This window comes from Cyprinodon tularosa, unplaced genomic scaffold (assembly GCF_016077235.1).
Source record: "Cyprinodon tularosa strain WSP-4 unplaced genomic scaffold, ASM1607723v1 ctg63, whole genome shotgun sequence".
Lineage (NCBI taxonomy): Eukaryota > Metazoa > Chordata > Actinopteri > Cyprinodontiformes > Cyprinodontidae > Cyprinodon > Cyprinodon tularosa.
In genome coordinates this window covers 1,103,249-1,130,020 of record NW_024039374.1, presented here as the reverse complement: position 1 = coordinate 1,130,020, position 26,772 = coordinate 1,103,249, and the positions used below count along the sequence as shown (strand labels likewise).

General features: G+C 38.1%; 1 protein-coding gene across 3 annotated transcripts in view; it reads left to right on the top strand.

Moving 5' to 3' along the window:
- sema6a (sema domain, transmembrane domain (TM), and cytoplasmic domain, (semaphorin) 6A) overlaps nucleotides 1–26,772 on the top strand; it is a 150,286-nt gene that overhangs the window by 7,077 nt on the left and 116,437 nt on the right. The gene's annotated exons all lie outside the window — the stretch shown is intronic.

The window sequence follows — 26,772 nt, the reverse complement described above, 5'->3', positions numbered from 1 at the left end:
GGAATGTGACTGACAGAGCAATGGCAGGCTAACACACCAAGCAGGTCCTTATATCGTGGATGGGAGTGTTTCAAGAACCAAAATGGATTCCATTTTTATCTCTGCAGTAAATCCTCTATCTCCCCCTGCGAATGCATCTCTTCAATTTCACTCACTCTGTCTCTCTCCTCTTACACACACACACACACACACACACACACACACACACACACACACACACACACACACACACACACACACACACACACACACACACACACACACACACACACACACACACACACACACACACACAGATATACACACACACACACATTCACTATTTCCATCTCTGTGCTCTCTGCCTCCTAAAGACACCAGAAGAATATTTTCACAGTAGGCATCATCTTGTGAACAGCGTGCTCTTGGGCCTGGCGCATCTTGGTGTGTCACAGTACATTGAACTGCTTTTATTTCATCTTACTTTACAATGGAAATGCTTTCCACTGAGCTGAGATGGAAGACGGGCCTGGGCCTCCAGTTTTATGCTCGGTTAGATGCTTTGATGTTAAATCATGCTGAAGTGTGTTTATTATTGTGTTATTTGGTTGTGAATCAAGCACTATGAAAAATTCCAGGGTAAGAAATATCTCTAGATATCAAGCTTTTTCTTACAATCTTGGTATCTTTCCCTCTTATCAAGATTTTCTTCTCTTTCTCTCTCTATGTTCAGATTTTGTCAGTTCAGATTAGAAGGGGAACCAGACATCCAGCTCATGAGACAAGATGATATGACACATTATATTGGATTCTAAAGAACGAGAAAATATTTCATCAGTAATTAGCATCTTATCTTATGGAACAAGTTGCCATAAAATATTAGAAAGGCTTTTTCTCTTGGATGGTAGTTTTTCTTAAAAACAAAGGCTTTTAACAATGTGATTGGGTTTACATCTTTTTCTATATTTATTTATGTTATTTTAGTATACTTTATCTTTTTATTCCTGCTTTTTTAATTTTGTTTTTTACTATCTATGTATATGGATCTGTGTTAGTGCTATAGAAACCTGGTTCAGTAACTTGGTCTATAATAATGAGCTTTTTTTTTTTCAGAAAGTGTAAAGGTTTCATAAATACAACATGTTTTTTACAGGTGTGTTTCTAGTGGAGAAAACCCAATTCCAGGTATGGGAGTCAATTAGAATTTTTAACTGAATACTAAGTCAAGACTCATTAAAAACTAAAAAAGCCCTTTAGTGTTGCCAAAATTGGAAGCTGCAAAGATGCCAGGTTTAACTGTGCTTCTATCTTGTTTGTCTCTTTCTTATAATTTCTTGATTCCTGCAGAGTCCTTGAAATACTGCCAATCACAATTATTGGGAAAACCAGCCCCCATATGTTATGTTTTCACAAACATAAAGGGATTATTTACTAAAAGTATACTTGAAAGTTTATGATAGTCAAATAAAATTCTACCTGGAGGACTGATTTGAGTATACTACAAAGTAAACTTGAATTATAGTTATACTTATTGGGGCTGACTACAAGAAGTTTAATTCTTAGTAAACTTTGATTATATTTGCAATAATGAAACTGGTAAACTTGGAATAAATACTTTTGTTTTTATAAGTATACTTGAAAATGTGAACTTGAAGTATACCAGGTTTTGGTAAGGAATTTTTATTTTCAAAAAGAAAACTGATTTGTGTTTTTATGAATAAAGGTGTCATGATTCTCAAACTTTTTTTTTTTAGAAGTTTTTGCTTTGGGTTGGGTTTTTCTTTACATATTGTGGATTATAGTATAAAGACTATCAAATGTATTCTTGATACAATAAGCAAACATTGAAATAATGCCAGTGGGATGCTACATTGCAGATGCCAATTAGCAAATCAATGTGTTTTCGCAGTGCTTACAGATTGTAACTTCATTAATTCTTTTTCCTGCCGTGTTTCCAAAATGCTTCTTCAAAGCCAAATAGCTTATTAACCAACTCTGTCAACACCAAATGGAAAAAAAAAAGCAAAGATTCAAACATTTACTTTTTTACTTTAGTGTCTCAAAGTCCAGCTCTATCTATTTGTATCTGGGGATCATGATAACAGCTTAGACTTCATCAGTCACATGCTAACAGCAACTGAATGGTGCGATAGGCTTCACTTTGATCCGCAATCTCATTGCAGCTTTACATTACATTCCTTCTTCTCCCTATTGAGCTTTTTCTAGCTTTCCTGATATTTTCCATTGCTCCCAAACCTTTTCTGTGCAGAGATTTTCATTATCCGTACTCATTATCCATTACTTCAACAAAAATCAGCTTTGTTTTGTCTGTAGGCTTTCGTTCTCTTGTATGACCTCATAATCTAATTTCGGTCCCTTAATGTCTAACCGTGAGCTAATGTGGTTCCTGTATTATTGCTTTTTTTCCTCCACATTGTACCCTGCTTCTGAGCGATTCCTCCGGGAGCTTTTTAGAGAGGGGGCAACTGCCAGAACTGCAATCATGGGATTCTCAACTGCATTGAACCACCTTTCACTTGAATGCGTACACATAAATGGGCATGGACACACATAGGCACATTTAAGTGCACTCAGCTTCATGCAGGGTTTTTTTTTTTTGTTTCTCTCAAGTCGGTTAAGACTGAAGATGAATAAAGAAAGCTTGTCATTTGTATTGTAGTTCATGATATGCATGCCAGTGGGCAGAAAGCCTAGAATATCTGATTGAAGAGAACACTGTAATTCTCCCCTGTCCATGTGTGGACTTTCTGCAGGGGGAATTACCATTAAGAGACAGCGGGACAAAGGAAGGAGCGAGAGGTCGTGCTTGCTCTCTGTGCTGATGGCACTGAAGTGCTTTTGTGCCTTTGAAGTGATGGGATTGCAGGTGACATCATAGCACTTGCATTCTCAGGTGCAGCAGGTGAATTAATCCAGGTGGAGGATGGGGGTAAAGGTGCATATGTGCGTGTGTGTGTGTGTGCAAATCTGAAATGCACTCGGGTATCAGTGAAGGCAGGCATGCATGTGCGGATGAGTGTGTGGATCCGTCATCAAAGCGGAGGAAAGCCGGTGTGTAAGTCGATCTGTATGCTCATAGCAGAGCAGTAGTCGTACTCTCCCAGAGGCTATGAGCCTCGCTGAATGTGGAAAGAGCAGCGTCTTCTCACAAGCCCAGCTGCTGGTCTCCATCTGAGGCCAGAAGATTCCAGACAGATTTAGTATATCCTGCACATTTCTTGATTTTCTCCACAGCAATACTTGGGGTTGAATTATCTCTCAGAGGAGATACAGTATCACATAATGTAGTGCATCATGAAGTAAACATTTATGAGGGTAAGTGGACATGCTCTGCTCAGACAGCCATCAGATACCCTCGACGCTAGGTAATTATTAGAGCAACCTTCCTCAGCTCATCTGACACACTAATGATGATCATTGTTGTAATTGGTCCTTGGTGAATATTGATTATTTCCAGATGGGTAGTAAATCCCCACACAGGCCTGTTAGTTTTGCTACACATATACTTCTAAATCTAAAAAGGAAACACTTTAATCTGGATTAGAGCAATCAAAGCCAGAGGTAGCTTTAATAGAGAGTCTAAATCTAAAACTGTGTATTAAAGTGTCTCTCTTTGGCAAAAAAATTATCCAGAATCGATTTTTTATTTATTTATAGACTGATGATTCTTCTTATGTTAATGCCGCAACCTAGGGGAATGGTGCTCTAGGCAATAAACCATATCACCGCTAAGATCTGCTTGTAAACTAACCACTACCCCTGAGCAAAATTTGGTTGAACACAAGAAACCGAGAAGACAACATTTCCTTTTATCTGAACAGGATGGAAAAAGTGAAACGAGACAAGGTACAGGCAAACACAAGGACCAAACATTTTACAATAGCCATAAAAATGTGCATAAAAGTTGAAAATTAGCAAAAGAAATCTTGTTTAGAGTGCAGCCAAATAACCTTTTCTTCTCTTTTTTTTCCGGGTGGTTCTCCAAGGCTTTGTCGCCCTGGGTGGTGAGCGATATCTGACATATTAAAAACTACCACTGGTTTAGATTCACAGTGTTTCTCTCCAAAAATAGACAAAGGCAGAAAACATGTGCGTCCTCCGAGTTTGTCTTAAGCCTTGTTAAGAAATCCTCTCAGTCACAGTGGTTGGCAGACTACAAGAGATTCCCTGGAGGGTCCTCCATTTCTCAATCCAATCAGGCAGAACTTTGAACAATATTACCTCTGTGTGTGTGTGTACATTTATTACATAGCTAATGAACAAATTGCAGACATGTGGCATGGTCTGGTGGCGCGGATGGTGAAAAAAATAGAGCACTCACATCACACACACCCCAGTCCCCAGCCACCGAACCCCCAGCCACCCCCAACCCCCTTTTTCCAACACGCACACACACACACACACACACACACACACACACACACACACACACACACACACACACACACACACGCTTAAACCACAAGGCTCCCAGTGTTCTTGGCCTGTCTGTCCATCAGCTCATGCAGAGTGCTGGGCTGGGAGTACTTATCACCACTATGCTGAGTGGAGGCCTCACAAAGGCCCACTTAATGCACGCACACACCTACACACTTACACACACGTATGTGCAAAGAGTTCTGTAAGCACAGGGAGGCTGCTGGATGTGCTCAGAGCTGCTGCAGCTGATTAAATGTATGGTGTGACAGTAGCTTTAGCTGCTGCCGGGAGGAGAGACTAATACCGTAGGTAAATAAGGAGACAGACACACACATCAATGTGAGATGATCCTGTGCAGAATTACTACAAAAAAGAAACAAACACATCCACCACATTGTTTGGAGAAGCAGATTGTTTTTCCTTGAATCATATTAGAAAGGTATTATGTTTCTTAGAAAGCCAGCACTCACTTTGAACATGAAGGTTCAATAGCATCTCTATCTAAGTAGTATCTCTAAATTGGACTGTATATAATTGACAGACAAATTGAAATGTACATGTACGTATGAATACATTTTTTTTTTATCCATGTAGACTGATAATTTGGATTTTGAAAATTTGGAAACACTCTTGATATTGATATTCCATGTATAAATTATGAACCTCATAGGAATAAACTGTTAATTGAGAATCTGTCCTATATACTTATCTACATTTCCCCATTTTTATCTATCTCAGATAGTCTTCCAGACAAAATCATAATAAAATCTACCTTTTTGTGATTTCACATATAAGGAATTTCCTTTTATTAACAGGAGAACAGCAATTTTGTATGGTTGTACCTATTTCCAGAGCAACCTATACACAAGGATGGCATTGAGATACAAAAATTGTTATTAGTTTGCATTGCTAGCATTGAGTGACAATAATGATATGTACTTTATATGAGTAGCTGCTTACAGAAAGACATAGTAGAGGTGCAATAGATGATGATACGAACCTGATAACTGTGCCCTCAACAAGTGTTTCATTTTTTGTGTGCATGTGCAGTCAATGGGGAGTTTGCATCCCTGTGTTTTTGTAAACCGCCCCACTACCTCAGTTTAATTGGTTGGGAGGGTGGCGGCAGAGGGACAGGCTTGTCCAGGGCTTCATTCATGCAAGAACAGCCAATCCTATAGTAGATCGCTACACTTTAAAACTGCAAATTGAACATATTTTCCCAGCTTGCACCTAGAGTTTGCTTAACCTAGGTATGACATTATTTCCAGCTTTGACTTTTGAGACAAGCTGATTATAAGAGAGGGAAAATGAAAAGCAAGAGGTGTTTCAAGTAATGCTTTTTTGTCGTTAACTAAATGTGAATTACATTTTTTTCTCCTTTGTTTTTGGCCAAGATGATTTTTAATTTACGTGTAAAGAAATTGCTTCTTTTTATTCATGGCAGATTGCTATAAAAGCCATTTAAAAGCAATGGAAAGGAAATAATTTCATATTAACACATGGTGGTGTCTCGGTTTTTGAGTTGATTCAGTTTTGTTTATCGCCTTAAATTCAATTCAGTTTATCATCATATGGTCAAAAGTATTATATATAAATTCTATTAAAATCAATCCAAAATATTTTGATTATTTAGTAGGAGTCACATCAAGTTCAGTGCAATTATAACCTAACACGATGTCTATGAGTGAAACTTGTTCAAAAGAAACAAACAACACTCGACTGCCAGTACGCCTCTTTTAAGCATTCATCCTAGCAGAAAAATCTCTAACAGAAATGTGGCAGATGTAAGAAAATGTTTGGAAAGCAGCAACTGACAGAGTCATACAGTCAGCCTGACAGCCATGCAGATATCCAGGTTAGGGGAACGGAGGAATGCACAGACTCACGGAGCTAACTCGGATATTTAAGAAGACAAGTTGAAAGCCAGACAGTCTGTCAAAGGGGGCAGTGGAAATAGCCTGCAGAGTAAAGTAAAGGTGGCAGGGAGCGGAGCTTTGAGTCGCACAAAGCAAGAAAGAAAGAAAGAAAGACATCTCTTTTTCAAAATTACTTCTCGTGAAAGAAATCATTTTTAACCTCCCCCCATCCATTCCCCTTTAATATGGACAAAAGGTGCTCTGTATGTGTGCAGGTAATAAGGAGAGCAGGTTTGATAGGCAAGAGGACATACAAGCTGTGAGACAGGAAGAGTGAAGTTGTGCTCTGCATGATAATGTATTCATTCATCCCCCACTCTGATAATGTTCACAGCATGCTTGGGTTGATTCATTCATCACAGTATACTGGGGGCCTTTTCCCCCTTATTTGTTAGGAAAAAGTCTCGCAGATATTTGAATACTGTTAACGTTCGCTGAGTGGATTATTCACAACATCAACTCTAGTGCGTGAGTCTCTGTGAGCCCACCTTAGGTCAGGGACCTTGTTGGTTTGCATCCATGTTTTAATTGGAGTAAGTTGAGACTAAAAATTTTGGAGTGAAGCCAGTTTCTGTTTCTTAGTTGTTAAATACGGTTAATAACACATATATTTCAGGTCTATATAGTATAGAAAAAAAATACGAGTAGGTAAAATATTTATATTTATAGACTTTATCTAGAAATACAGTTAATGTAACACAAAAAAGTATATTTCCAAACTGATCCAGGTTACATATGGTCCTTCCCAGTGTGAAAGTTACTTTAATGGTAGTGCCATAATTTCAGAGTTAATTTAACTCTAACTGGTGTTGATTTTTTTGATAGTGTGAAACTAGGCTAACAATTTCCAGTGTTAAAATTATTTTACTCTATAACTAAAATCCCTATAATTAAGTAAAGTTAAGTCCAAAATGCTGACATCAGTTAACCTTTTACATTGCAAAACCATATATAACCAGACCAAGTGTTGAAAATATATATTTTAGTATTAAATAGCTGCTCAGGAGCATGGTCACAGAAGTGAGGGGCCTCAAGGCCGTCTGACCTCCATACCAGGAAGGTGTCTTGCCCAAAAGTCATACCGACTATGTTAGATTTAGTCAAGATTCAAACCACCAACCCTCTAATTACAGGACATCCTACACCACAACGGTGACGAGTTCACAGGTTGGATTTCTGGGATGAATTCTGTTAAAAGGGTTTCTTGTGTTTCTCACACATCTCAGCAGATTAACTCTTTGGAGGAACTAACTCCCACAGAGTTAAATTAGACTAAACAAGTGTTGAATTAACCGTGCACATACAACACAAGCACATTAAATCTAACACTTGGTTTTTTTCAGCGCACTTTACTTATTTCTGTCCTTTTCTTTTTTCCTACCTCTCTTCCTTTCTACATCTTTACCCTTCAAGCTTCCCTATTCATTGCTTTTTTTCTCCTTTTTGTTCCATTCTTCCTTGCTACTCTCTTTCTTCTGTTATTCCCCTTCTCCACTGTGTGTCCCTTTTTAACTGATTTCTTCCTTATTCTTTGTCCTCCTATTATTTTCCTTTCATTCTTCCCTTCTGTGTTTTTCCCTCCCTTCTTTTCTTCCCGATTTTACAGATGGCATGTATTTAATGTCAACAATCTTTGGAAATATTTATCATAAATTCTTGTGAAACTTAAGTAGTTTATGTTTCATGCTCCCTAACAAGGACTGGGAATGCTGGAAAATTGAGTCTGAAAAAATCTGATGTTAATACAACATAATTGTGTAGGAACAGTAGTTCAGTCAATTGCTTTCTTGTCCTTTCATATCTCACCTGTTGCGCTAAACTCTGTATGCGTTCTGTTTATTTATCTGAGTCATGCACAGAGATTTTATCCTTGATTATTTAATTGGATTTTCAATTTAAGCAAGAAAGCTTGGCCGGGTGCTGGACTCCTATGAAGATGATTTCGATGAGTGGGACATACATCATCACGGCGAATTAACTCTGTTTAGACAGATTACTATAATGTGTGTGTGCCCTCTCAGCATCAAATCCTGTTTGCATAAAGGCTTTAACGTGACGTTCTGAGCAGTCCGACAGATCGGAAAAACACAAGACGGCCAATCCATTAGTTAGCCTCCTCAGTTTCCCTCTTCCTCTCCATCCGTCTCCTTTTCTCCTTTTGTGCAGCTCTGTTTCGGGTCGGAGCACATTTGAGATAAGGGTGCACGCATTAGATCTAGTAATGCTAGCTACTCCTGTAATACTAGCCTGGTAACCAGATAGGAGCACCAAGAGACAAGTGAGACAACATCTTAATCATTCACATGGAGTAGCTGGGTCTCACTGATGTGTAATGGTTCTTTCTTTCAGCTTCCATAACTAATTCTAATTCGTCTAATGCTCCCCTGTTCTTTTTTATACATCCGCTCTGCATTAGATTATTTTAAACACTGGTTTATACTTTGATTTAAACGTTATTCAGAGCTGTAAAGAGATTTTCCTCTGGTTGCCGCAGCTCATATTTTAAAGAAGCAGATATTGAAATAGCCTGGGTTCCTCTTTAAAAGATTAATTCAGCTATCTGCTCTCCATCTTGAGTTTACAATCCAAAATTACAGTTTGTTACATCACGGCACAGAACAACAAAGACAACAAGCTGACAGGAAAAGGAGGTGGGAAGATTCTTTGGAGGTACAGCTTTGACCTAGATAAGATAGTGAGTTTGTAGAGTTAAGCTGATCCTGTGGCGTGGGCCTGTTGTTGTCATACAGTCCATACCTGTCTTTGATCTTCATCCTCCTCCTGAAGCTGTGCTAAATCTGCTCTGTCCTGTGAGGTAAAAACGGCCCAGGCCCAGCTGAATTGTCAACCGCTTGATTTTTGCAGACTCTATCTAGTACAAACAGGCTTTCTTTTTTTCTCTCTCCCGTGCAGCCAGCTGATAAGATGCGACATGGTGGTTTGCTCACAGTGGCGCCGCTAGAGCAGTCATTTGTTTCACACGTTAACAGGTGAAGGACTCAGTGGCCGCTTGTGCTTGGTCTGTGTGTGCTCTGCGGTTAACTCTGGATGACCCAGACTTTTGGTAAATCAACAGTCACTGATAAAACAGACCACTGAGATAGATATCTAGTGTCATTATTACACTGTGTACAATACGGTTGTGGTTACCCATAAACAGCTTCTCTGTGTACATAAGAGTATATTCAACCTTGGGCAAAAGTATGCTCAAATCTTGAGCATACTTTTACACAATACATTAAGGCCTAGAGGCACTACATCTGACAACTGATCAATGAAGGGGCAAGTTTGAAATGCTTGAAATACACCAGAGTATACAGCCCTTCGAAAAAGTGTTAACACATTTTGAAATGACTCACATTTTGTCAGGTTATGACCACAAACCTCCAAATATTTAATGGGAATCTTTCTGATAGACTGAAAACAAAGCATCTGTGATTAGTAGTGAAGCAACAAAAAAAAAAACATGATGCAGTATATAGTTTCCTTCTCTTTTATTTTTACGTTTCTTATTTCGACACCTTTTATAATCATAAGCCAAAACTTTAGGATGTTTTTTATAATACAGTAGCAATAATGAAACCGATGTTAGCTGTCTTTGTGTAGCCTATAACTGATAAGCAGAATCCTCCTGCTCAATTGAAACTCTAAACTGATAAACACAACTTTTGCACACACAAAAAGAAAAAACATATCCTGCTTTGGTCTAGGTTTTTTAACCTTAGCGAAATAGTTTTGATTTCTGTTATTGTACCTATATTTGAGTTTTGCAGAGGATTTTTTTTATGGATATACTTGCTCATAAGTCCCGATTTTTCATTCCGGACTGAGGAATGCTGATTGCACCAAGCAGACCACTGCAGGGTTTCGATTATTCTCACTTCCACTTCATATCAGCTTCTCAGTCTTATTCACGGTGATTGTAAGACGCTACCTAAACTGCCTCAATTACCTGCAGTGGATTTTTTTTTATCCTTCTTTTGGATAATGAGCCGAGACTTTCTGATTTGACGTTCTCATTGCTTGTCCCACCCTGGAGGCAATTGTGCAGTTACTTCTACTTTACTGTGATTTCTCTGCTTATAAGGCTGGGCTAATTACCACAGATGAAAACAGTATCAGGCTGAATGCAAAGGATGAGCAAACAGGAGATGCTTTTAATGAATTAATTGATAAATTGCTACTCGAGATCTAAAGTGACACTGAAATGAGAAGCACGCTCCATTTTTATTCAACGGATGAGATGCAATAAGAATGCTTCGGTCAATTTAAGATAATCTAAATGGATCAGTCCCACTTTATGTTCTAGCTGAGTAGTTTCACATCAGTTTTTTCATCTCTAATTCCTTGTGCCACCATATTGAGATTAAATAAAGATTGTGGCTAGGGTGGATATCGATTTTAGCGGCTAGAATGTTAGCCAATTCTCTGGAGCTTTTTATAGCCATTAGATGTGGTTATTAATTCCCTGGGATGCATTGTGTTACACCTAAAAGGAGGCTGCAGAAGCAGATGGTGAGATTGTGATCAATAGAATCATAAATCCCTTTTCCCCTCATGCGTTTTCTTCCTCTTTTTAGACAAAACCAGTTTTATCATGAGTTCAGCTCATGGTTCAGATGTGCTCACAAGACGTCATCATATGATGTGGTCATGGGAGTGGAGCAAGAAAAAAAAAGAAGAGAAAACATGGAGGAAAGGTTAGTCATAGGAACAGCTTGCTGACTGCAGAGCAGCCGACCATATGCTCCTAGTAAACAGAGCTAAATTGAGATCTTATTCACAGAAGAATGTAATGAAGAGCAGAGGAGTACACAGAGGGAAAAAAGTGTGTTGACTAAGGAAGGGGTTTGGGTTACCCTTTTAACTGATAGCTATCTCTTAAACGGACAGAATGAGAAGCACACCTGTATGGCAGTCATTTGTGTAAGAGAACAAGTTGTGGATTTTATTACCTCGCAAAGAAGGCAACTTTTTCGACCTCAGAGAGTTTTCATATTGGATGGACAAAAAAAGTGTATTCGATAACAAAAATTCAGGAAAAGTTGACAGCTATATGACAATGATGAGTGTCAAATATTCCAACGCAAAACAAACATATAGCCAGATCTGTGCAAACAGGAAACAGGGGAAACTTAATTTAATGTAAAATCTCCCCAAGCCTGAGTTCCCATAAGGTTAGAGGCATGCTGTGTCATGCCTGTATGGGATCCATGATCAGGGCATTTAGCTGGATTCGTTGTATCAGATATCGGTGACTCGGACATGTGGCTGAGAGTCGGATGACTGTGGTTGGATGAAGATGTGATCTATGAGAAGCCGGATTCTCTGAGTCTCTTTTTCTCTGTTTTCTCCAGAATCATCCCCCTTTGAGAAACGAGGTTTAACAAGGGATCAGCGGGAACCTGTAGATTATAGGACTAAAGCAATTAAAAGATTAATCTGTTAGGTGACCCACTAGAATTTAATTGGCAGCAAATGATTATGGAACTGGAGCAGCCGTTCAGTCAGGCTGATGAAGATGCTTGGTCAAATGTCTTCATTAAGAGGGTGTTATGATTCTCTGTGTCACAAGGAAACTAAATTATTAAACTGAATTATTTTAGGTAAAAATTGTATCAACATTGTTTAAAGTATTTAAAAGAATGACAAGAGAAAGCATTTTTGATGCGAAAAGAATAAGACTGATCCACGTAACCATTATTTGAACCCGGTTATTCTTGCAATATAAAGGTGGGAGGATGCTGATGCCATTCTCCCGAAGTCATAAGGTGAAGAACAGGATACATCTTGGACAGATCGTCATTCAGATGCAGAAAGACCCTAGGCTCAGATTCCTGGGATCCAGGACCTTCTTTCAGATTTGTTTGAGTGAAGGAAAAATAAAGCCCATTCAGTGCTGTGGTTAAACATGGGGATGGCAGTATGATGTTGTGGGTCAGCTTGAGTGTAGACATGTAAGCCCCTCAGAGTTGATGAACATGGAAAGAGCTAAATATGGGTTTATATAGGAAAAGAAGCTTGTTGACAGTACAAATGAATTAAATTGAGGATCACCTTCACATTCAGCTGTTTGCAGCTTTGAAAACTGCTGCTCACACATGTCACCAGTCAGTCTTACTTTACTTAACTTAGCAACTTATTAACCAAGAATGGCCTAAGGGGGATAAATGGGGGATAAATGCACTTCATACTTCAAGTTTGTATTTGTGAATTGAAAATTAAAAACTAAGGATCCTTTTCTTTCTACTTCCCAACTAGGCTTTGTGTTGTTATAAAACATCTTTTCCAGACTTCAACCGTAAGAAAGTCTAAGGGGAGTGAATACAATTGCAAGATTATTTAAAGTATGAGAAATGTAATGTTTTAGAAAATTGAGGACAGGCAAACGCAATTAACCTCAAGTGCAGAGTTTTTCTGCCTTGACTGTTTTTGGCACCATTGCTTCCTATAGCTCAACTGGGAGCTCCAAAACTAGGTGTGGTACAATATTGCTGCATAATAGAACACTTCACAACCCAATCTGTTGTTTATTTTTGTTATGTGTTCATGAAAGCCAACTTTAGAGAGAAGCCAAGAGATGAACACTGAGCCAGTCTGTGACAGCGTGACTGCTTCCTCATTTATAAATTGTCAGTTTGTTGAATGGGGGGGGGGGGGGGGGGGGGGGGGGGGGGAATGACACACTGCTGTTGCATCGAAACATACTATAGATTTGGTTTTGTTCCATCAACTGCCGTCTAGAGTTCAGTCAGAACTGATTGTATTTCTGCCCACCCAGTCCGTGCTCTGAGCATGCAGGCTATAAGCTGTGGTGGGAAATCACAAAGAACCATTCAACTAAGCGTCCTCCCCCTGAACAGATCAAATGTAAAGATAAGACAAACAAACTCATGTTGGCTGCCCAACTAAAGCATGTGATACTTCCCCCTTCTGTGGTTCACTAGGTGCAACAGCAAGCTTGCTTTCTGAGTCCTTTAGGGATAAAGATCCACAAAGGATCGGATTATGGCAAAGACTGAGTCTGTTTCCTGCAGGTGGATGAGGAACTATTACTCTTGTCTTGGTGCAGAGATAAGACAGCAGCATTTAGTGTCACTTTTGAAACAATTGCTTTTACAGATTTGTTCTTTGGTTTCCTGGAACTTAATTATTGTGCAATCATTCAGCTGTTTCTGCTTTGGCATTTTCTTGCCTTTTACCATATGACACTGCTGCTTGTTTGTTGTTTATTGCAGTCTTTACAAACCTTTTGTCAAACCCACACAGACTATTGTGCATAAGAGGATGTTTCTCTTGCATAAGAGAATGTTCCTCTTGAAAAGCACAGCATGCAAACCTACATCCTTTTTTTTCTTTCCCTACCTAATACAAGGTAGTGGAGGTAACAGGTTTTTGTCTTCCAAAGAACACTCCAAGTCTTTCTGGACAATCCCAGTGCCCCAGGCCAGAGTGTATATATTCAACAAACTCTTGGTCTCCATGGGGTCTCCTCCCAATAAGAAAAGCCTCTAAATTGTCCAAAGTGAGGCACCAAGGGACCACCCGAATCTAATGCCCAAACAAACATGGCAGCTCTACACCTACTGTTTCTTCAGGGCTGTGCAGTGGTGCAAAGGATGCTCATTTTGTATATGGAATCACATTTTCTGCATGATCCATATTTTAAGACTGTAAGGTAAGGTTGCTACTAAGACGTATTACGGTTGAACGACTTTAGATGAGCTACATAACAGTTTCTTCACCTTCTGCTAACAGCTGCTCCAGTGCATGCTTTATAAGTTATTACTTTATTCAAAAAAATCAATTCGATTCAACTGAAAAATACCTTCTTGATCCAAAAGGGAAAATAAATATTACAGCAACTCAATAAGCAAAGAGATCCTTAGAACAGTTAAGGCACAGTTGACACAAGAAGAGTCTAGGTTTAAATGATGGCTTAACCCAGTATGCTCTATCTATGCATTTCTTGATTGTTCTCAAATACTGTCAAGAAAATGCTGTCCACTCTGACTTAATGGTTGTATAATTGTTTAATGAGAGCAAGGCAACCTCACAGGTGTACCTTTCCTCTTGACTTTTGTTTTCTTGACTCAAGAAATCCTGTAATATGACAAGGTAACTGGATGTAAAAAAAAAATGGATGCATGACTTCTTGTAGAAAATGGTTTCTTATTTCTTTAAACGTGTACATTATTCTTTCACAGAAATCTGAGCTGAAGTGCACACATAGAAGGTTTTGCTTCCCCTCTCTTGTTTTCTGTACTTATGCCCTACCCCTGCTGTGAGCTTGTGTGTTTTAGGTGAGTGGTGAGTGTCTGTGCTGCTTAGTTGACCTCTCATGAGGTGAGTCTTACAGTGTTGGGAAAGTAGAGTCAGGTAAACCAGCCTAGAGCAGAAGAAGAAACCAGGGCAGACAGACCCTCCTTTATGCCCCATTAATAACACAGTTCTACGAAGGACAGCCCTAGGCCAAAGAAGCTCTGTCAAGGTACTTCATTGTGCTTTAGGAAGTGAGTTGTTCATATGGTAATAGCTGCTGAAGCTGGCTCCTTCAGAGCCCGTTTGTTTTAGAGAAAGTTGTAGTCCCTCACAGAGGACGCCTCGATGGAATGTGACAGGGTGCAAGGCTGTTTAGTTACTGTAGCTTAATTGACCCTGAGAAAGCTTAGGCGGAACAGTGTGGGAGGAGGGTTAGTGGAGAAAGAGGTGGAGGGAGAAAAAGGACAGAAGAAATGTTCAGAGCAGTGGGGGGCACAAGTAGAGAGGAAATTTAATAAAGACAGATGGAAAAAGAAAAGGGAGAATTCTCTGTTTCGGGAAACAACACTCTGCATTGGAATCTGTTTAGATGAAAAAGGAAAAAAATCTTACTGGATAATTGATACATGCATACAATGAGCTGCCTTGCCCAGAACCATAAAATTTGTAATTATTTACTCACATTTTATGTATTGTTCCATTTCCTTGCTCATTGCAGACTGATTTCCTTTCTAGGTCATGGAATATAAGTGTTTTTTTTATATATATATATATAATTGTATCTTAAATAAGAACAGGTGCAAGATTTTTTTAATTTAAAAAATACTCAGATTTTAATAAATGTATTTACAATTATAAATTATGTATATTGACCTTAGGTTATTCACTATGCAAAGATCATTTCTGCAAACAAATTCTCTCTATAAAATTCTTCTGTATAATCTGTTTAAAATGAGAAAATGACTTCATTTACATTATTTTAATGCTTCATCAAGATATTTGAGCAATGCAAGTGCAGATGGATGCTGAGCATTAGCAACAATCAGGGAACTTAATTCTTCCTGTAGTGAATAATATCCATCAGACTCAAAAGTGGGAATTTTCAAGTTCTAAATTTGGGATAATGATTAAAAAAAAAAAATTTTTTTAGGTTCCTAAGCTACCACCTTAAGGTAATTGTTGCAGTATTATTTTTTTTAACTGCATCTGCTGAAAACAGTTATATATAACTAATATCTTGTATTATTTGTTGCACCCTTAAAAAGGTAAAACCTACGCTGATGAAAATGTATTATGATAAACATTTTCAGCTAAATATACACTCATTGTGACCTGTAAGGAATAATCTTAGCGTGATATATGATCAGTTTGGGTTCTGTGACATTGATTGTTCTTAAATTCTCTATGTTTTTATAATAATAATATCAAACTGCTTCTGTTACATAGTCATCAAACACACTGTGTGTTAAGTGGACAGAGATGAGTGTCTTGGGGAAAAGAACGTTGGTGGGTGGTTGTTTGCCTGTCTGACATTCCCCCGAAGTCGCTACCCGTAAGCTTTTAATCTGACAAGTTTGATGGATGACGCACACATACTACATATTCATGCACTTGCAGCACACATACAAGCTATGAGTGGGTTCCTGAGCCTCTTTACACCCAGTTTCTTGCTAAAATGAACAGCAGTTCTTTCCTTCTTATTCATCTTTTCAGTTTGAGATCTAACTTTCTGTCTCCACCCGTTACAGAGGTCAGGAGGTTGTCCAAAATGAAAAGACCTTTGCAGCTTTTGGCTAGACTAACCATTATTTAGAATAACGCTTTGCTGCAATTGGGGGAACTATTTTAAGGCCCCAGCTGCTGTGTCCCCTCCTGTTCTTCCTGTGTCTCTCTGTGGGACCTTAGAGTCATTGATCTATTGCCTAGCAGCACCCACAGCTCCACCCTTCCACAGCAGGAACCCACAAAGCATCTCCACCCTGTGGATTTCACCTTTAGATGGCCTAGAAGCTGTATTGTGGCATATAAAAGATAGCAATGTGCAGGAAGATCATTGGAAAATGCTTTTAGTCACACTGTCAGCCTTGTACAGTAACACCCGACCCTGGCAGAAGCTTCTGCTTTGTGTGAAATGTTGTCTGTAAATTATATTCTTAGGGAGTCTTGCCCTTTTGTAACATTCGAAAAAAGGAAAGCATTCCTCAGGTATGACTGAAATAAAGATACAATTCTGCTTTTGTCTGCAGCCAAGCATTAAATGGCCCAGTGGAAGACTGTTGTTGATGATGATGAGCAAAGAGCCTCTTTTTCACACCATTTCAGAGCACACAGCCTTCTGCTTGTGTGTTAGGATTTTTAGATTTCCTTTTATGAAATAACTGGTGCATTATAGAACACAATAATACCTTTCTAATACATACAGTGGCAGTAATAGTTTGTATGGTGGGGTTTAGTAATTGAAGTTAATTTTAGATTTGCAATTCTCGTTATCTCGTCTAACATAGTGATAATGTCTCAATCATTGTTGGTTATGCATTAATTTAAGTGCAGCATTCCTGTTCCACCTTTGGTTTTTACAGCTTTTTAATATAATGAATAATAGGAGAATTCATTGTCCAGAGAAAACACATGTCCTCTTCTAACTTACATTTTCCTTCCTTCCTGTCAGTCTGAGATCTCTTACTGTGTTTTGCCAGTTTTTCCTGTGAGCTGTAAGCCGGAGGTCAAAGTAGAAGTTAAAAAGAGAAAACAGCAAAATAAATAGCAGTTAGTCTGGGCTATTGCAGCTGGAATAAGTCACATGGTGGTCCTTTCTAAAGGGACAAAATAAAAGATAACATGCCATCAATCTTTACACTTCAATGATAATGTAAGAAAGTAGTTCTGATTAGGCTAATTTCATTCAGTGCTATGTGCTTTAAATTCATGGTAAAGTAGAGGTTTAAGTGACAGACTGTAGCCTCAACACCAAATTGCTCATGTAGGAAAGATTTTTTGAATCTTAACTGCTTTAGAGAGATTTAAATAAAGTGTACACCAAGGCTAAGGAATTGTTAGGAATCCATTAATAGTTTAGATTTAAAATGTTGAATGAACCAAAAACTGGGGGAGAATTTTTCTTACGGTCCCTGTCACTTGGTGTTTACTGCTCAACATTACAATAAAAGTTGTTACTTAGTTTGTTTTAAAATACATCAGCCATGTGCTTTCATGCCCAGTAGACTGGGACTAATGTAGGTTAACTTGTTTTATTAGAGCATAATATTTATATATTAGCAAGCAATCTTCTAAGAATATACTTGTTTATAGCAATCAATTATCTGCTGTGTTTAGAGTTGCGAACAACAGATAGGTTAAGAAATGCCTTTATTATCCCACAGTGGAGAAAGTCAGGTGTGAAAATGACAAAAAACAAAAATGGATGAACAGAAGGCATAACACTTACACTCACGACTAAATGATATGGAAAACAGGTAAAACTGCACAGCAAAAGAGAAAATAATCAGATTTTAGAAAAGAAAAAAAAATACTGTGAAAAATGTGTATTCAAGTAAAAAATTATAAATGTTTGAGTATAAAATAGGAAAAAACAAAAACAGCAGCAGTTTACATTACAATGCTTCCAGAAAAGGAAACAATAAAATACTTCAGACGATATTTCAACATTAGCATCCTAGCTGCAAAACTACGCTTTCTATAATGAGCATATTTTGTAAAAGTAACTCCACAAAATAAACTACCTTGAAAAGAAGATTACATCTAACCTTTGACACAAACTGCTGACCACCTAGATTTAAATGCTAATAAGTTTAATTTATAAACTAAGACATGTCCTTTTAAAAGTTAAAATGCAAAGCCTCAGAATGCTTTTAAAATTTTATATTTCATTTTGAAACCAATTAAGAACACATCAGAAGTGGTAATGGGGTGGAGGGGGGCCCACAGAAGCAATAAAATAGCTATTGAGACATTTCGTCACTGTGACGTGTTTTGGGTCACCAGCAGTCTGATTGTTCCTTTGATTGTTCCCCCTAGGTCTACTCAATTGGCACTTAGGTTTACATAGTCTTCCCCTTCGTCTTAAGTTCCTGCATCAGACTCTCCTACCATGTCATTGTTTACTTAGGTAATAGATTCCAAGTTGCTATTGTTGCTTATGTCACTTAGTGATTGATGGGAAAAACTCAACGTCTCTTAGCCCCCCCCCCTCCCCTCCCAAAAGCCATTTTTACACACAGAGAGCAGAAAACAAGTCCCATCCTATTCAAAGTGACTCACTGGCTTCCGGATGCTCGTTTTTTGGACCAGCGGACCGTGCCTTTAAATCAAGAGGACCTTTCTGAAAACTAAGTTGAATCTGTGTGACTATGGCTATAAAAGGGAGTTTGAGATTATATGCGTGGACAGTTTGGGGGTTCCTTCTATTCATTGGTCATGTCGCCCCATGGGGAAGGACTAATTGGTGGCCCCAAAGAGCCCCCTTTTTTGTCCTTTATGCTAACAAAGGCATCGGTTTGCAATGCAAGGAGGATAGGGGGTACGGGGAAGCGGCCATGGGGAAGAGCAGGTTTCCCATAGAATAGCTGGCTTGGATGAACTTCAGTTGTGTAGTTAGGCTGATGGAGACAAGGTATGGGTGGGAGGGTCACTGATCACTATATATATATATATATATATATATATATAAATATATATATGAGCAGACTCAGTACAGGATTCTGGTGCCGGTTGCTGGCCTCCTCTTTAAATGATCCAAGGCTGACCCACATAGTCAGCCATGTGTGAGGCTTCCCTTTATTCGCCCGGCCTCCCTGAAACCTTGAGTTATGGGTGTTCTCTGATGCTCCCCAGCCGGGACCGCAGTGGGGCCCCATGTGGGGCGACATTGTTCACCCCGACCCGAGGACAATGAAGCTGTTGGCTGGGCTGAGATAGACAGAGGGAGGGGAGAAAGCGAAGAAAAGAAAAAAACAGACAGAAAAAGATCGGGATTGACAAAGTGAGTTATTGAGAAAGGAATGGAAAAGATGAGGGGAGCAGATAGAGACGGAAAGTGTTTGGGCTAAAAAAAAAACAGAGAAGGATTAGTTAGTTAGCTAAAGACGGATGAGAGATAAAATGCTGAGATGACTGAGGTGAAAGGAAAGGGAAAGATAGGCATGAGAGATAAAAACGGAGATGTCAGTTAGATGGACAACTGGAAAAACACAGAGACAGTATGAGGAAGTATTGATCCCAGCGTGTGCTGGGTGTCTTCAGCTGTCGTAGCTGCATCCAGAGTGAGGTCGTTAGTGTCTGCAATGCATGGAGCCACAGACATTAGTGGCTCTTTAACAAACTATGTATTGATTGGGACTTAGAGGAAGACTTACATGTATACCGAGGGATAATGTCATGAACGCAATTAGCAGCATGGCTCTAATAGGGGCATAAATGGAGAAACTATCAGAGGCTATAAAAACAATATAAAGCTTTTTCATAAGTAAATGCTTAATTCAGACATTTCTCTCCTCCAGGAGCTTCTATGAGCCTTTTAACTTTTTTGACCTCAACAGTATTTTATCCAGTTTCAGGCGTTTTAAACAGCTAAAAAAGGCTGTAGAAGCAAAAATTTATAGTTTGATTTTAAATGCTATAAAGAACATAAATCAGAGAATTGCAGCTGCGAAGGTGTCATAGATCATTTAAGGTTACAGTTTTCATTTAGCTGCCACCCCCCACATTTCTCCCCTCTCTTGGCCATGAACAGTGGATGAACTGGCTCTCAAAATGAGGAGTTTAATTGAAAATTACACTGAAGCTAATCAAGTGATTGTGCTGATGATGGCTGTGTAAAGGTTTTGCCTGATGTGCATCGCACCAGACCAGAAAATCAAGCAATGTTTTATTTTGACCTGCATGTTTTTTTAATTCAATTTTAGTTTCTTTACCACATATGTTGGAAAAACAGTTTTGTAAAACTGCTATCATGTGCTGGTGAAGCACATGTTAACAAACGTAAAGTAAACGTAAAGTAAGATCTATAAAATGTGGCATATATTAGCATAAAAGTATTTGAAATGTTTTGTTTTAAAAGCACTATAAGAAAATATTATTTAACTACCAGTATTAAAAAAATGTAAGAACAAACTATGACAGGCAACAGATACAGTTGTGGAGAGGTTTAAAGCGGAGTTAAGTTATAAAACAATATCTTAATTGCTGAACATCTCACAGTACTCTGTTCAATACATCATCCAAACAATTAGAAGAATATGACACAACTAGAAACTTACTGAAACATGATCGTCAATGTGAACTCTACCATTACAGTTAGCCGCAAACCATGCATGGGACACAGAAAACAGTTTAAGGAGGCTTCCATGCAATGTTCAGCTACCCTGCCTGACACATAGTGGTGGCAGTATCATACTTTGGGGATAGTTTTTATCAGCAGGGGCGTAAAACCTGGTCCGATCCCAGCTAATCCTTATGCAGTCAAAGTCTTAATATAAAAACCTGATAGTATATGAATATATTTGTCTTAACTCCTATACGTACATGATAAGACAAAAAGAGAAACCTTATTTAATTTTTTTGCTTGTTTTTAGCTCAGTTTATTACCAGGGTCAAAGTTTTTTACTTACTTGTCTTTTTGCTGTGTTTCTAATTTTGTTTTTATCAAAACAAGGCTCTCTTATAAATGAGATCTTGGATTTCAACGTTGCAACCTCTAAAGGCGAAATTGAAAGATTATGTGAAATTAGCTCTTCAAAGGTCCTTACATTTTTGTTTTGCTGTCACTGTATTATAGGAAAATAAAATCCTGATTGGCAAAGCTAAGAAAAACCTAATTTAAGGACACGCAGCCATAACTGTTGCAGTAAAAAGTGATTTTTATAACCTCACTTTTCAACATATTTTTGAAAATGTTAAAAACAATAAATCCACATCCTTTGTTTCACTTGTGCACAAGTGCGCATACATTTCCATTCGGTAATATGAAAGAAATTTGTGATTACAACCAGAAAAAAAATCTAAAACACTTCAGGGTTATGAATGTGTTTACACAGTAGTGCAGGGATAGTTGTTTCCGTTGTAAATGATATTACCTGAGGCAGACAGATTTGTCTAGCTATATTAAGGTATTCTATCTGATCTATTTGTTTTGACATTTTGCAGTCCTGGCATCTATTGGCACAGATGAGAGATATTGTTTATCCAATGACAGAAGCTGCCAGATCCAGCAGCAGTCCAGCTGATATATGCCAACTGTCATCTGTCATATGTTTTGGGTCTATGGCAAGATTAAATACTTATTAGCATGCCGTATAGCAGGTAAGAGGCAATTTTGCATTGACCACTCTAAACTGTTGCAAATACATCCCAATTTTGAATTAAGGATTGACTTATATCCTTTAATCTCACTTTGAAACACCAACTTGCATCTTTTTCTCACCTTATTGTCAAACTTAAATAAAAATAAAGTAGACTTTTCCAAATCTTTGATCTCCTGATAACATTTTTCACATATTTGGATTTGTCTTTTAAGCATTAGAATACTGAAAGATTGAAAATATATATTTTTGTAGCCTCTGAGGCAGAAATGTCACACTAAATATGAGCAAGCAGGACCTGTGAGAAACTCTTGCTATTTAAAAAAACAAACAAACAAACAAAAAAAGCATAAAGTTTTATTTATTCATTTATAATTTACAATTTTTTATTTTCTATAACAATTGGTGCGGTAAATGCAGCTAGCACCTTAGGTAAACATGCTCACATCCAAGCCAAGCCAGGGCATTTCTTCAGATGCTAAAACTCAAGTGCTATGTTCTCACTTCTGGAAATCATTTTAGAGAAGTAGTAAAACCCACATGAAAGCAGACTATTCACCCTATTTTTATAATCACTGACTCTTTCCCTCAGCTTCTTTAAGAAGATTAGACAACTTGACTTGACCTTATAGTCAAAGATGTGAACCATTAATGCAAAAAGAAACCCCAACAAACCCCACCAAACACAATCTAATAGCATTCCAAAAGAGAAGGAGGCATATGCGGATCATTATGCTTTCCTCCTTAAAGACATCCGCTGCCTCTGGATTTGAGAACTCCTTGAAAGTCTAGCATAAATGGAAGGTAATTACCATATCAGAGATCAAGACTCTGGGCACTGACACCACTTTTTCAATTATGTGGAAAAGGTTGTTAAGATGCAAATTCAACAAAATGGCTAAAACCTCCAGAGAGGGATACGGTTTCACCCTCAAAGCAGCTTCTTAAGTTTCTTTGCTCATCACATTTTGACAGACAAAGAAAGAGGAAGAGATGAGGTAGAGGGTTCAGGGAATTCAGGAGATCCATAATTCATTTTGTTCGTTAGCAGGGCCCCCCTACATCCATTTTAGGACAACTTTTCTCTACTCTTGTGCATCCTTCCCTGAAGGTTGTCACCTCTTAGCAGGCAAATTGACCCTATTCCACTGTGAGTCAGGTTAAAACGTACCTACGTCTACCAGTCATATTGACATTTTACGTTATGACGCACAGTTTCCCTTCAGAAAGGAAAGTATTAATCAGATATGCTAAATAAAGATCTCGATATTCCCAGTGTTTAAAATGCCCCTGCTGTCTATGAGATAAGCTCATTCAAATTTAACATAAGCTTTGTTTTCAGGGATCCAATATTTGCTTTGCTGGGATGTAATCCTGTAATGTGTATGAATTATGCAGCAGCCATGTACAAAACTGTACCCTACATATCTTGTTATAAATCATGCAAATTTTTAATTCTGCCTTTAGCAGTAGCTGAAACGAAATGATTCACTGTGTATTTAAGTCACTATATGGATACATAAGATCCATAGCGCATTTTTGAAATGAACTGAAACTGAACGCAGATAAAAGGACATCATTTTTGTCAGGTTGGGAACAATTTCTCCAGGTATTTCCCAATATTTCACTGTTTTATAGTGGTTGATTTTTGACTTTTGTCTGGTTTTTGAAATGTTTGCCTAATTTACCTTTTTTCAGATTCTATATTTTGAATAATTTCTTGATCTGGGTTTTTTTCAGTTCTGCCAATCCTCTCCTACCATACTAGATATTTAGATTTTTAGCTAATATACCCGTTTGGCGTTATCACATTTCTTGTCTTCGTGGTATTATCTATGTCTTCCTCCAGTGATTAGTCCTGGTTCATTTAATTGTTGCCATGTTAGCTTTTTGTCTTAATTTTCTTTTACTCTTTTGCTCATCACCCATCTACCTCTGGAGCATTTGCATGCATTACAGCCTTGCATCTGCTAAAAGCATTAACAGTATTCTTTAACAGCCCCCAATTGTTACATACAGAAAACACATAAAAGGACTCCTACTTTAATTCCTGATTTATAAACTCTGAAATCAACTGATATTACTTTCGTAGGAGTACATTAATCCAAATTAAATACAATTTTATTATTTTAATATATATATATATTTAAATATTGGAGTTTATTTACTTCTTTTTTAAATACAATGCTTTGACATGTACTGACAGACAGCTGTGGCTATTGAATATTTAAGAAAACAAGTACCTTGTTATAAATGATTTAGTAAGTGGGTATACATGTGTGAAGCTGAGGGCTAAGCAACTGTTTTTATTTTTTATTTTTATGGGGCCCCTCTACTCAATTTCAAATAATTGTTGTTCCTCCCCTTTCCCTCTTTAAAGCTGCTCATGCATATCATTGCCCGCAGTCTGTGTTCACCATAGAAAAGTATAATTTATTAGGGGTGTTCAACTGTTAACATTTTTTTTGTGTGTGAGTGAAACGTCTCAGTTTAAGTGGATCTATTTTCAGTGAGTTTGTGGGTAAGCAGATGTGAAGTGCATTGTAAGTTTCATAAGTTGTGAATATTGGTGGGGCTGTGGTTTTTATGAAAGGAAGTTAGTCTTTGATTGGTTGGCTGCTACGAGTTTTTGTTGGAGAGGCAGGAAACACCTAAATACAAAACCAGTAAAGAAGATGCCACCGCTGTCTTATTACTTATCTGGTAGCTTTCAAGTGAGATAGCAAGGAATAGGAAGACTCAGGGTGAAATACCTTTCCATCCATCCATCCATCCATCCATCCATCCATCCATCCATCCATCCATCCATCCATCCATCCATCCATCCATCCATCCATCCATCCATCCATCCATCCATCCATCCATCCATCCATCCATCCATCCATCCATCCATCCATCCATCCATCCATTGAGGTTTTTTATAAAGAAAATAATCTTAATGTTGTAATTTTTGTTAAAATAAATGTTTCCATTTGTGTTTCTAGTTTTACAGTTAGGTGTTCCTGATATGGTTTAGTTTATCTGGTGCTGCCAGGAATGCTTGAAGCACTCTGTGTTGTGTGTTTGTGTCAGGGCCAGGAGGTGCAAAGTCTCTGTCTGAGGTCATACCATGCAGATTTCTACGGACTCCCCCCCTTCAACACACATACATGCAAAAGCACACTGGGGCCGGTGCCAGATACCGAGCTGAGGAGACTCTGCGACTCTGCGCCGTGAATGAACGTCTCGTACCTCAGTGTGTCCGTCATTGTGACGGCTTCATTATGATGGACCTGAATTGTGTTTGTCTGGTTGTCTTTTTTTGAATAAATGGAAAAGGAAAGACAGAAAGAGATAAAGGGAGAGTGACAGGCAAAACCACAAAAAAACACTGTCATGTGCATTCATGTGAGCCTTGTTCATTCAGTGTGTTTGTGTGTGTTGTGTGTGTGGTTGTGGCCCTGCTCAGGGGTTGCTCTTTTATACCGCTTTGCACACCAACAGGATGTTTCCTCTCTCAGCCCAGAGTCTTAGATTGTGAAGGAACACATCTTAGTCTCTAGGAAAGCACCTATGGGCTTATGTAATAATTCATTAAAACTGCAAGTTCTACACGTATGCATGAAGTTTGCTTTCTTGCTATTATTACTTCCTAACCTCATTTTCCCTATGACAGTCTATACTGAGATTTCATGCATTATGCAGACCACACAAGACGACCAGTTTACTGTGTCACTGAAGAGGGGAAAATATAACTCCATAGTGAATTATTTCAGTACATGCTCTGCTTATTCTTACCCATTTGGAAATAAAGGAAAATCTGGGGATTTGACTGACATTATATTCTTTTTTGTTTTTCTGCTCCCTCCATTCCTGATGCTGTTTTTCAGGGTTACAAGAACCTTCTGGTATCAGGGCGATATTTATTTGCGTTTTGGTGCTTCTCCAGTGCCAATATGTGTTTGCTTTTTATGTAAACATGAGAGTATCAACTGAACTCAAGCCAATATTCCCTAATATCTATTTTAAAAATACTCCCAGCCTTACTTTTATATTATTCAACTAAATTCTACTATCAAAAGTAATAGAAGAATGTATTTTTTTAAATACATTTTTTTTTAATCTTCCTGATTCTAAATTCCCACGAATCAGTTGGTTAGAAAGCCTAATAATTATAGTTTGTCAAATCAACGTAATTTTTAATCAGTTGGCCCAACACTGTTATTGGCCAGTTATTTATCTGCTTGGCTGGTAATGCGTCAAATAACAGCAATAGTTGGTATTGACCAAGAAACAAACATCTCTGTGTTGGATGCATCCTCGTGTTGGGTCGTCTTTTTCGAGTAAATTAGTATTTTGTTTATATATTTTTTTTTTATCAAACAGTTGTATGTCTACTCTGGGTCAGTAAAAACAACCTTTTAAATAAGTCAGATCAGCATCATGGACAAATAATCCTAAATAACTTCCTTACATGCAAGTATTTGGAAAACACAAAAACAAGATAAATGAAACTATAAGCGCAGAAAGGCCCTCTTGTAACTCTTAGCAGCATCATATCACATAGACATTTACTGGTAGAAGTAATCTGGACATCATTGCGGCACAAAAAGGCTTTCAATTACCTTTAAAGACTGCTATTCGGAAAAGCTCCTTGCATGCCAAAATCAGGCTTGTATATATTAAATCAGTGAGGTCCATTTAAAAAGTAAGTATGAAAAGGGAAAAAAATCAATACTCTTCCACAGCAGTAGAGCTGCTCTGTCTGAGGTCAGAGAGAAAAAAATTGCACAGGAGATGCAGATACAGATGATATACTCAGGAGTTGTTCCCACATTTTGCTTGTTTGTAAGGCAAAAGTTGCAAACTTTATTGGA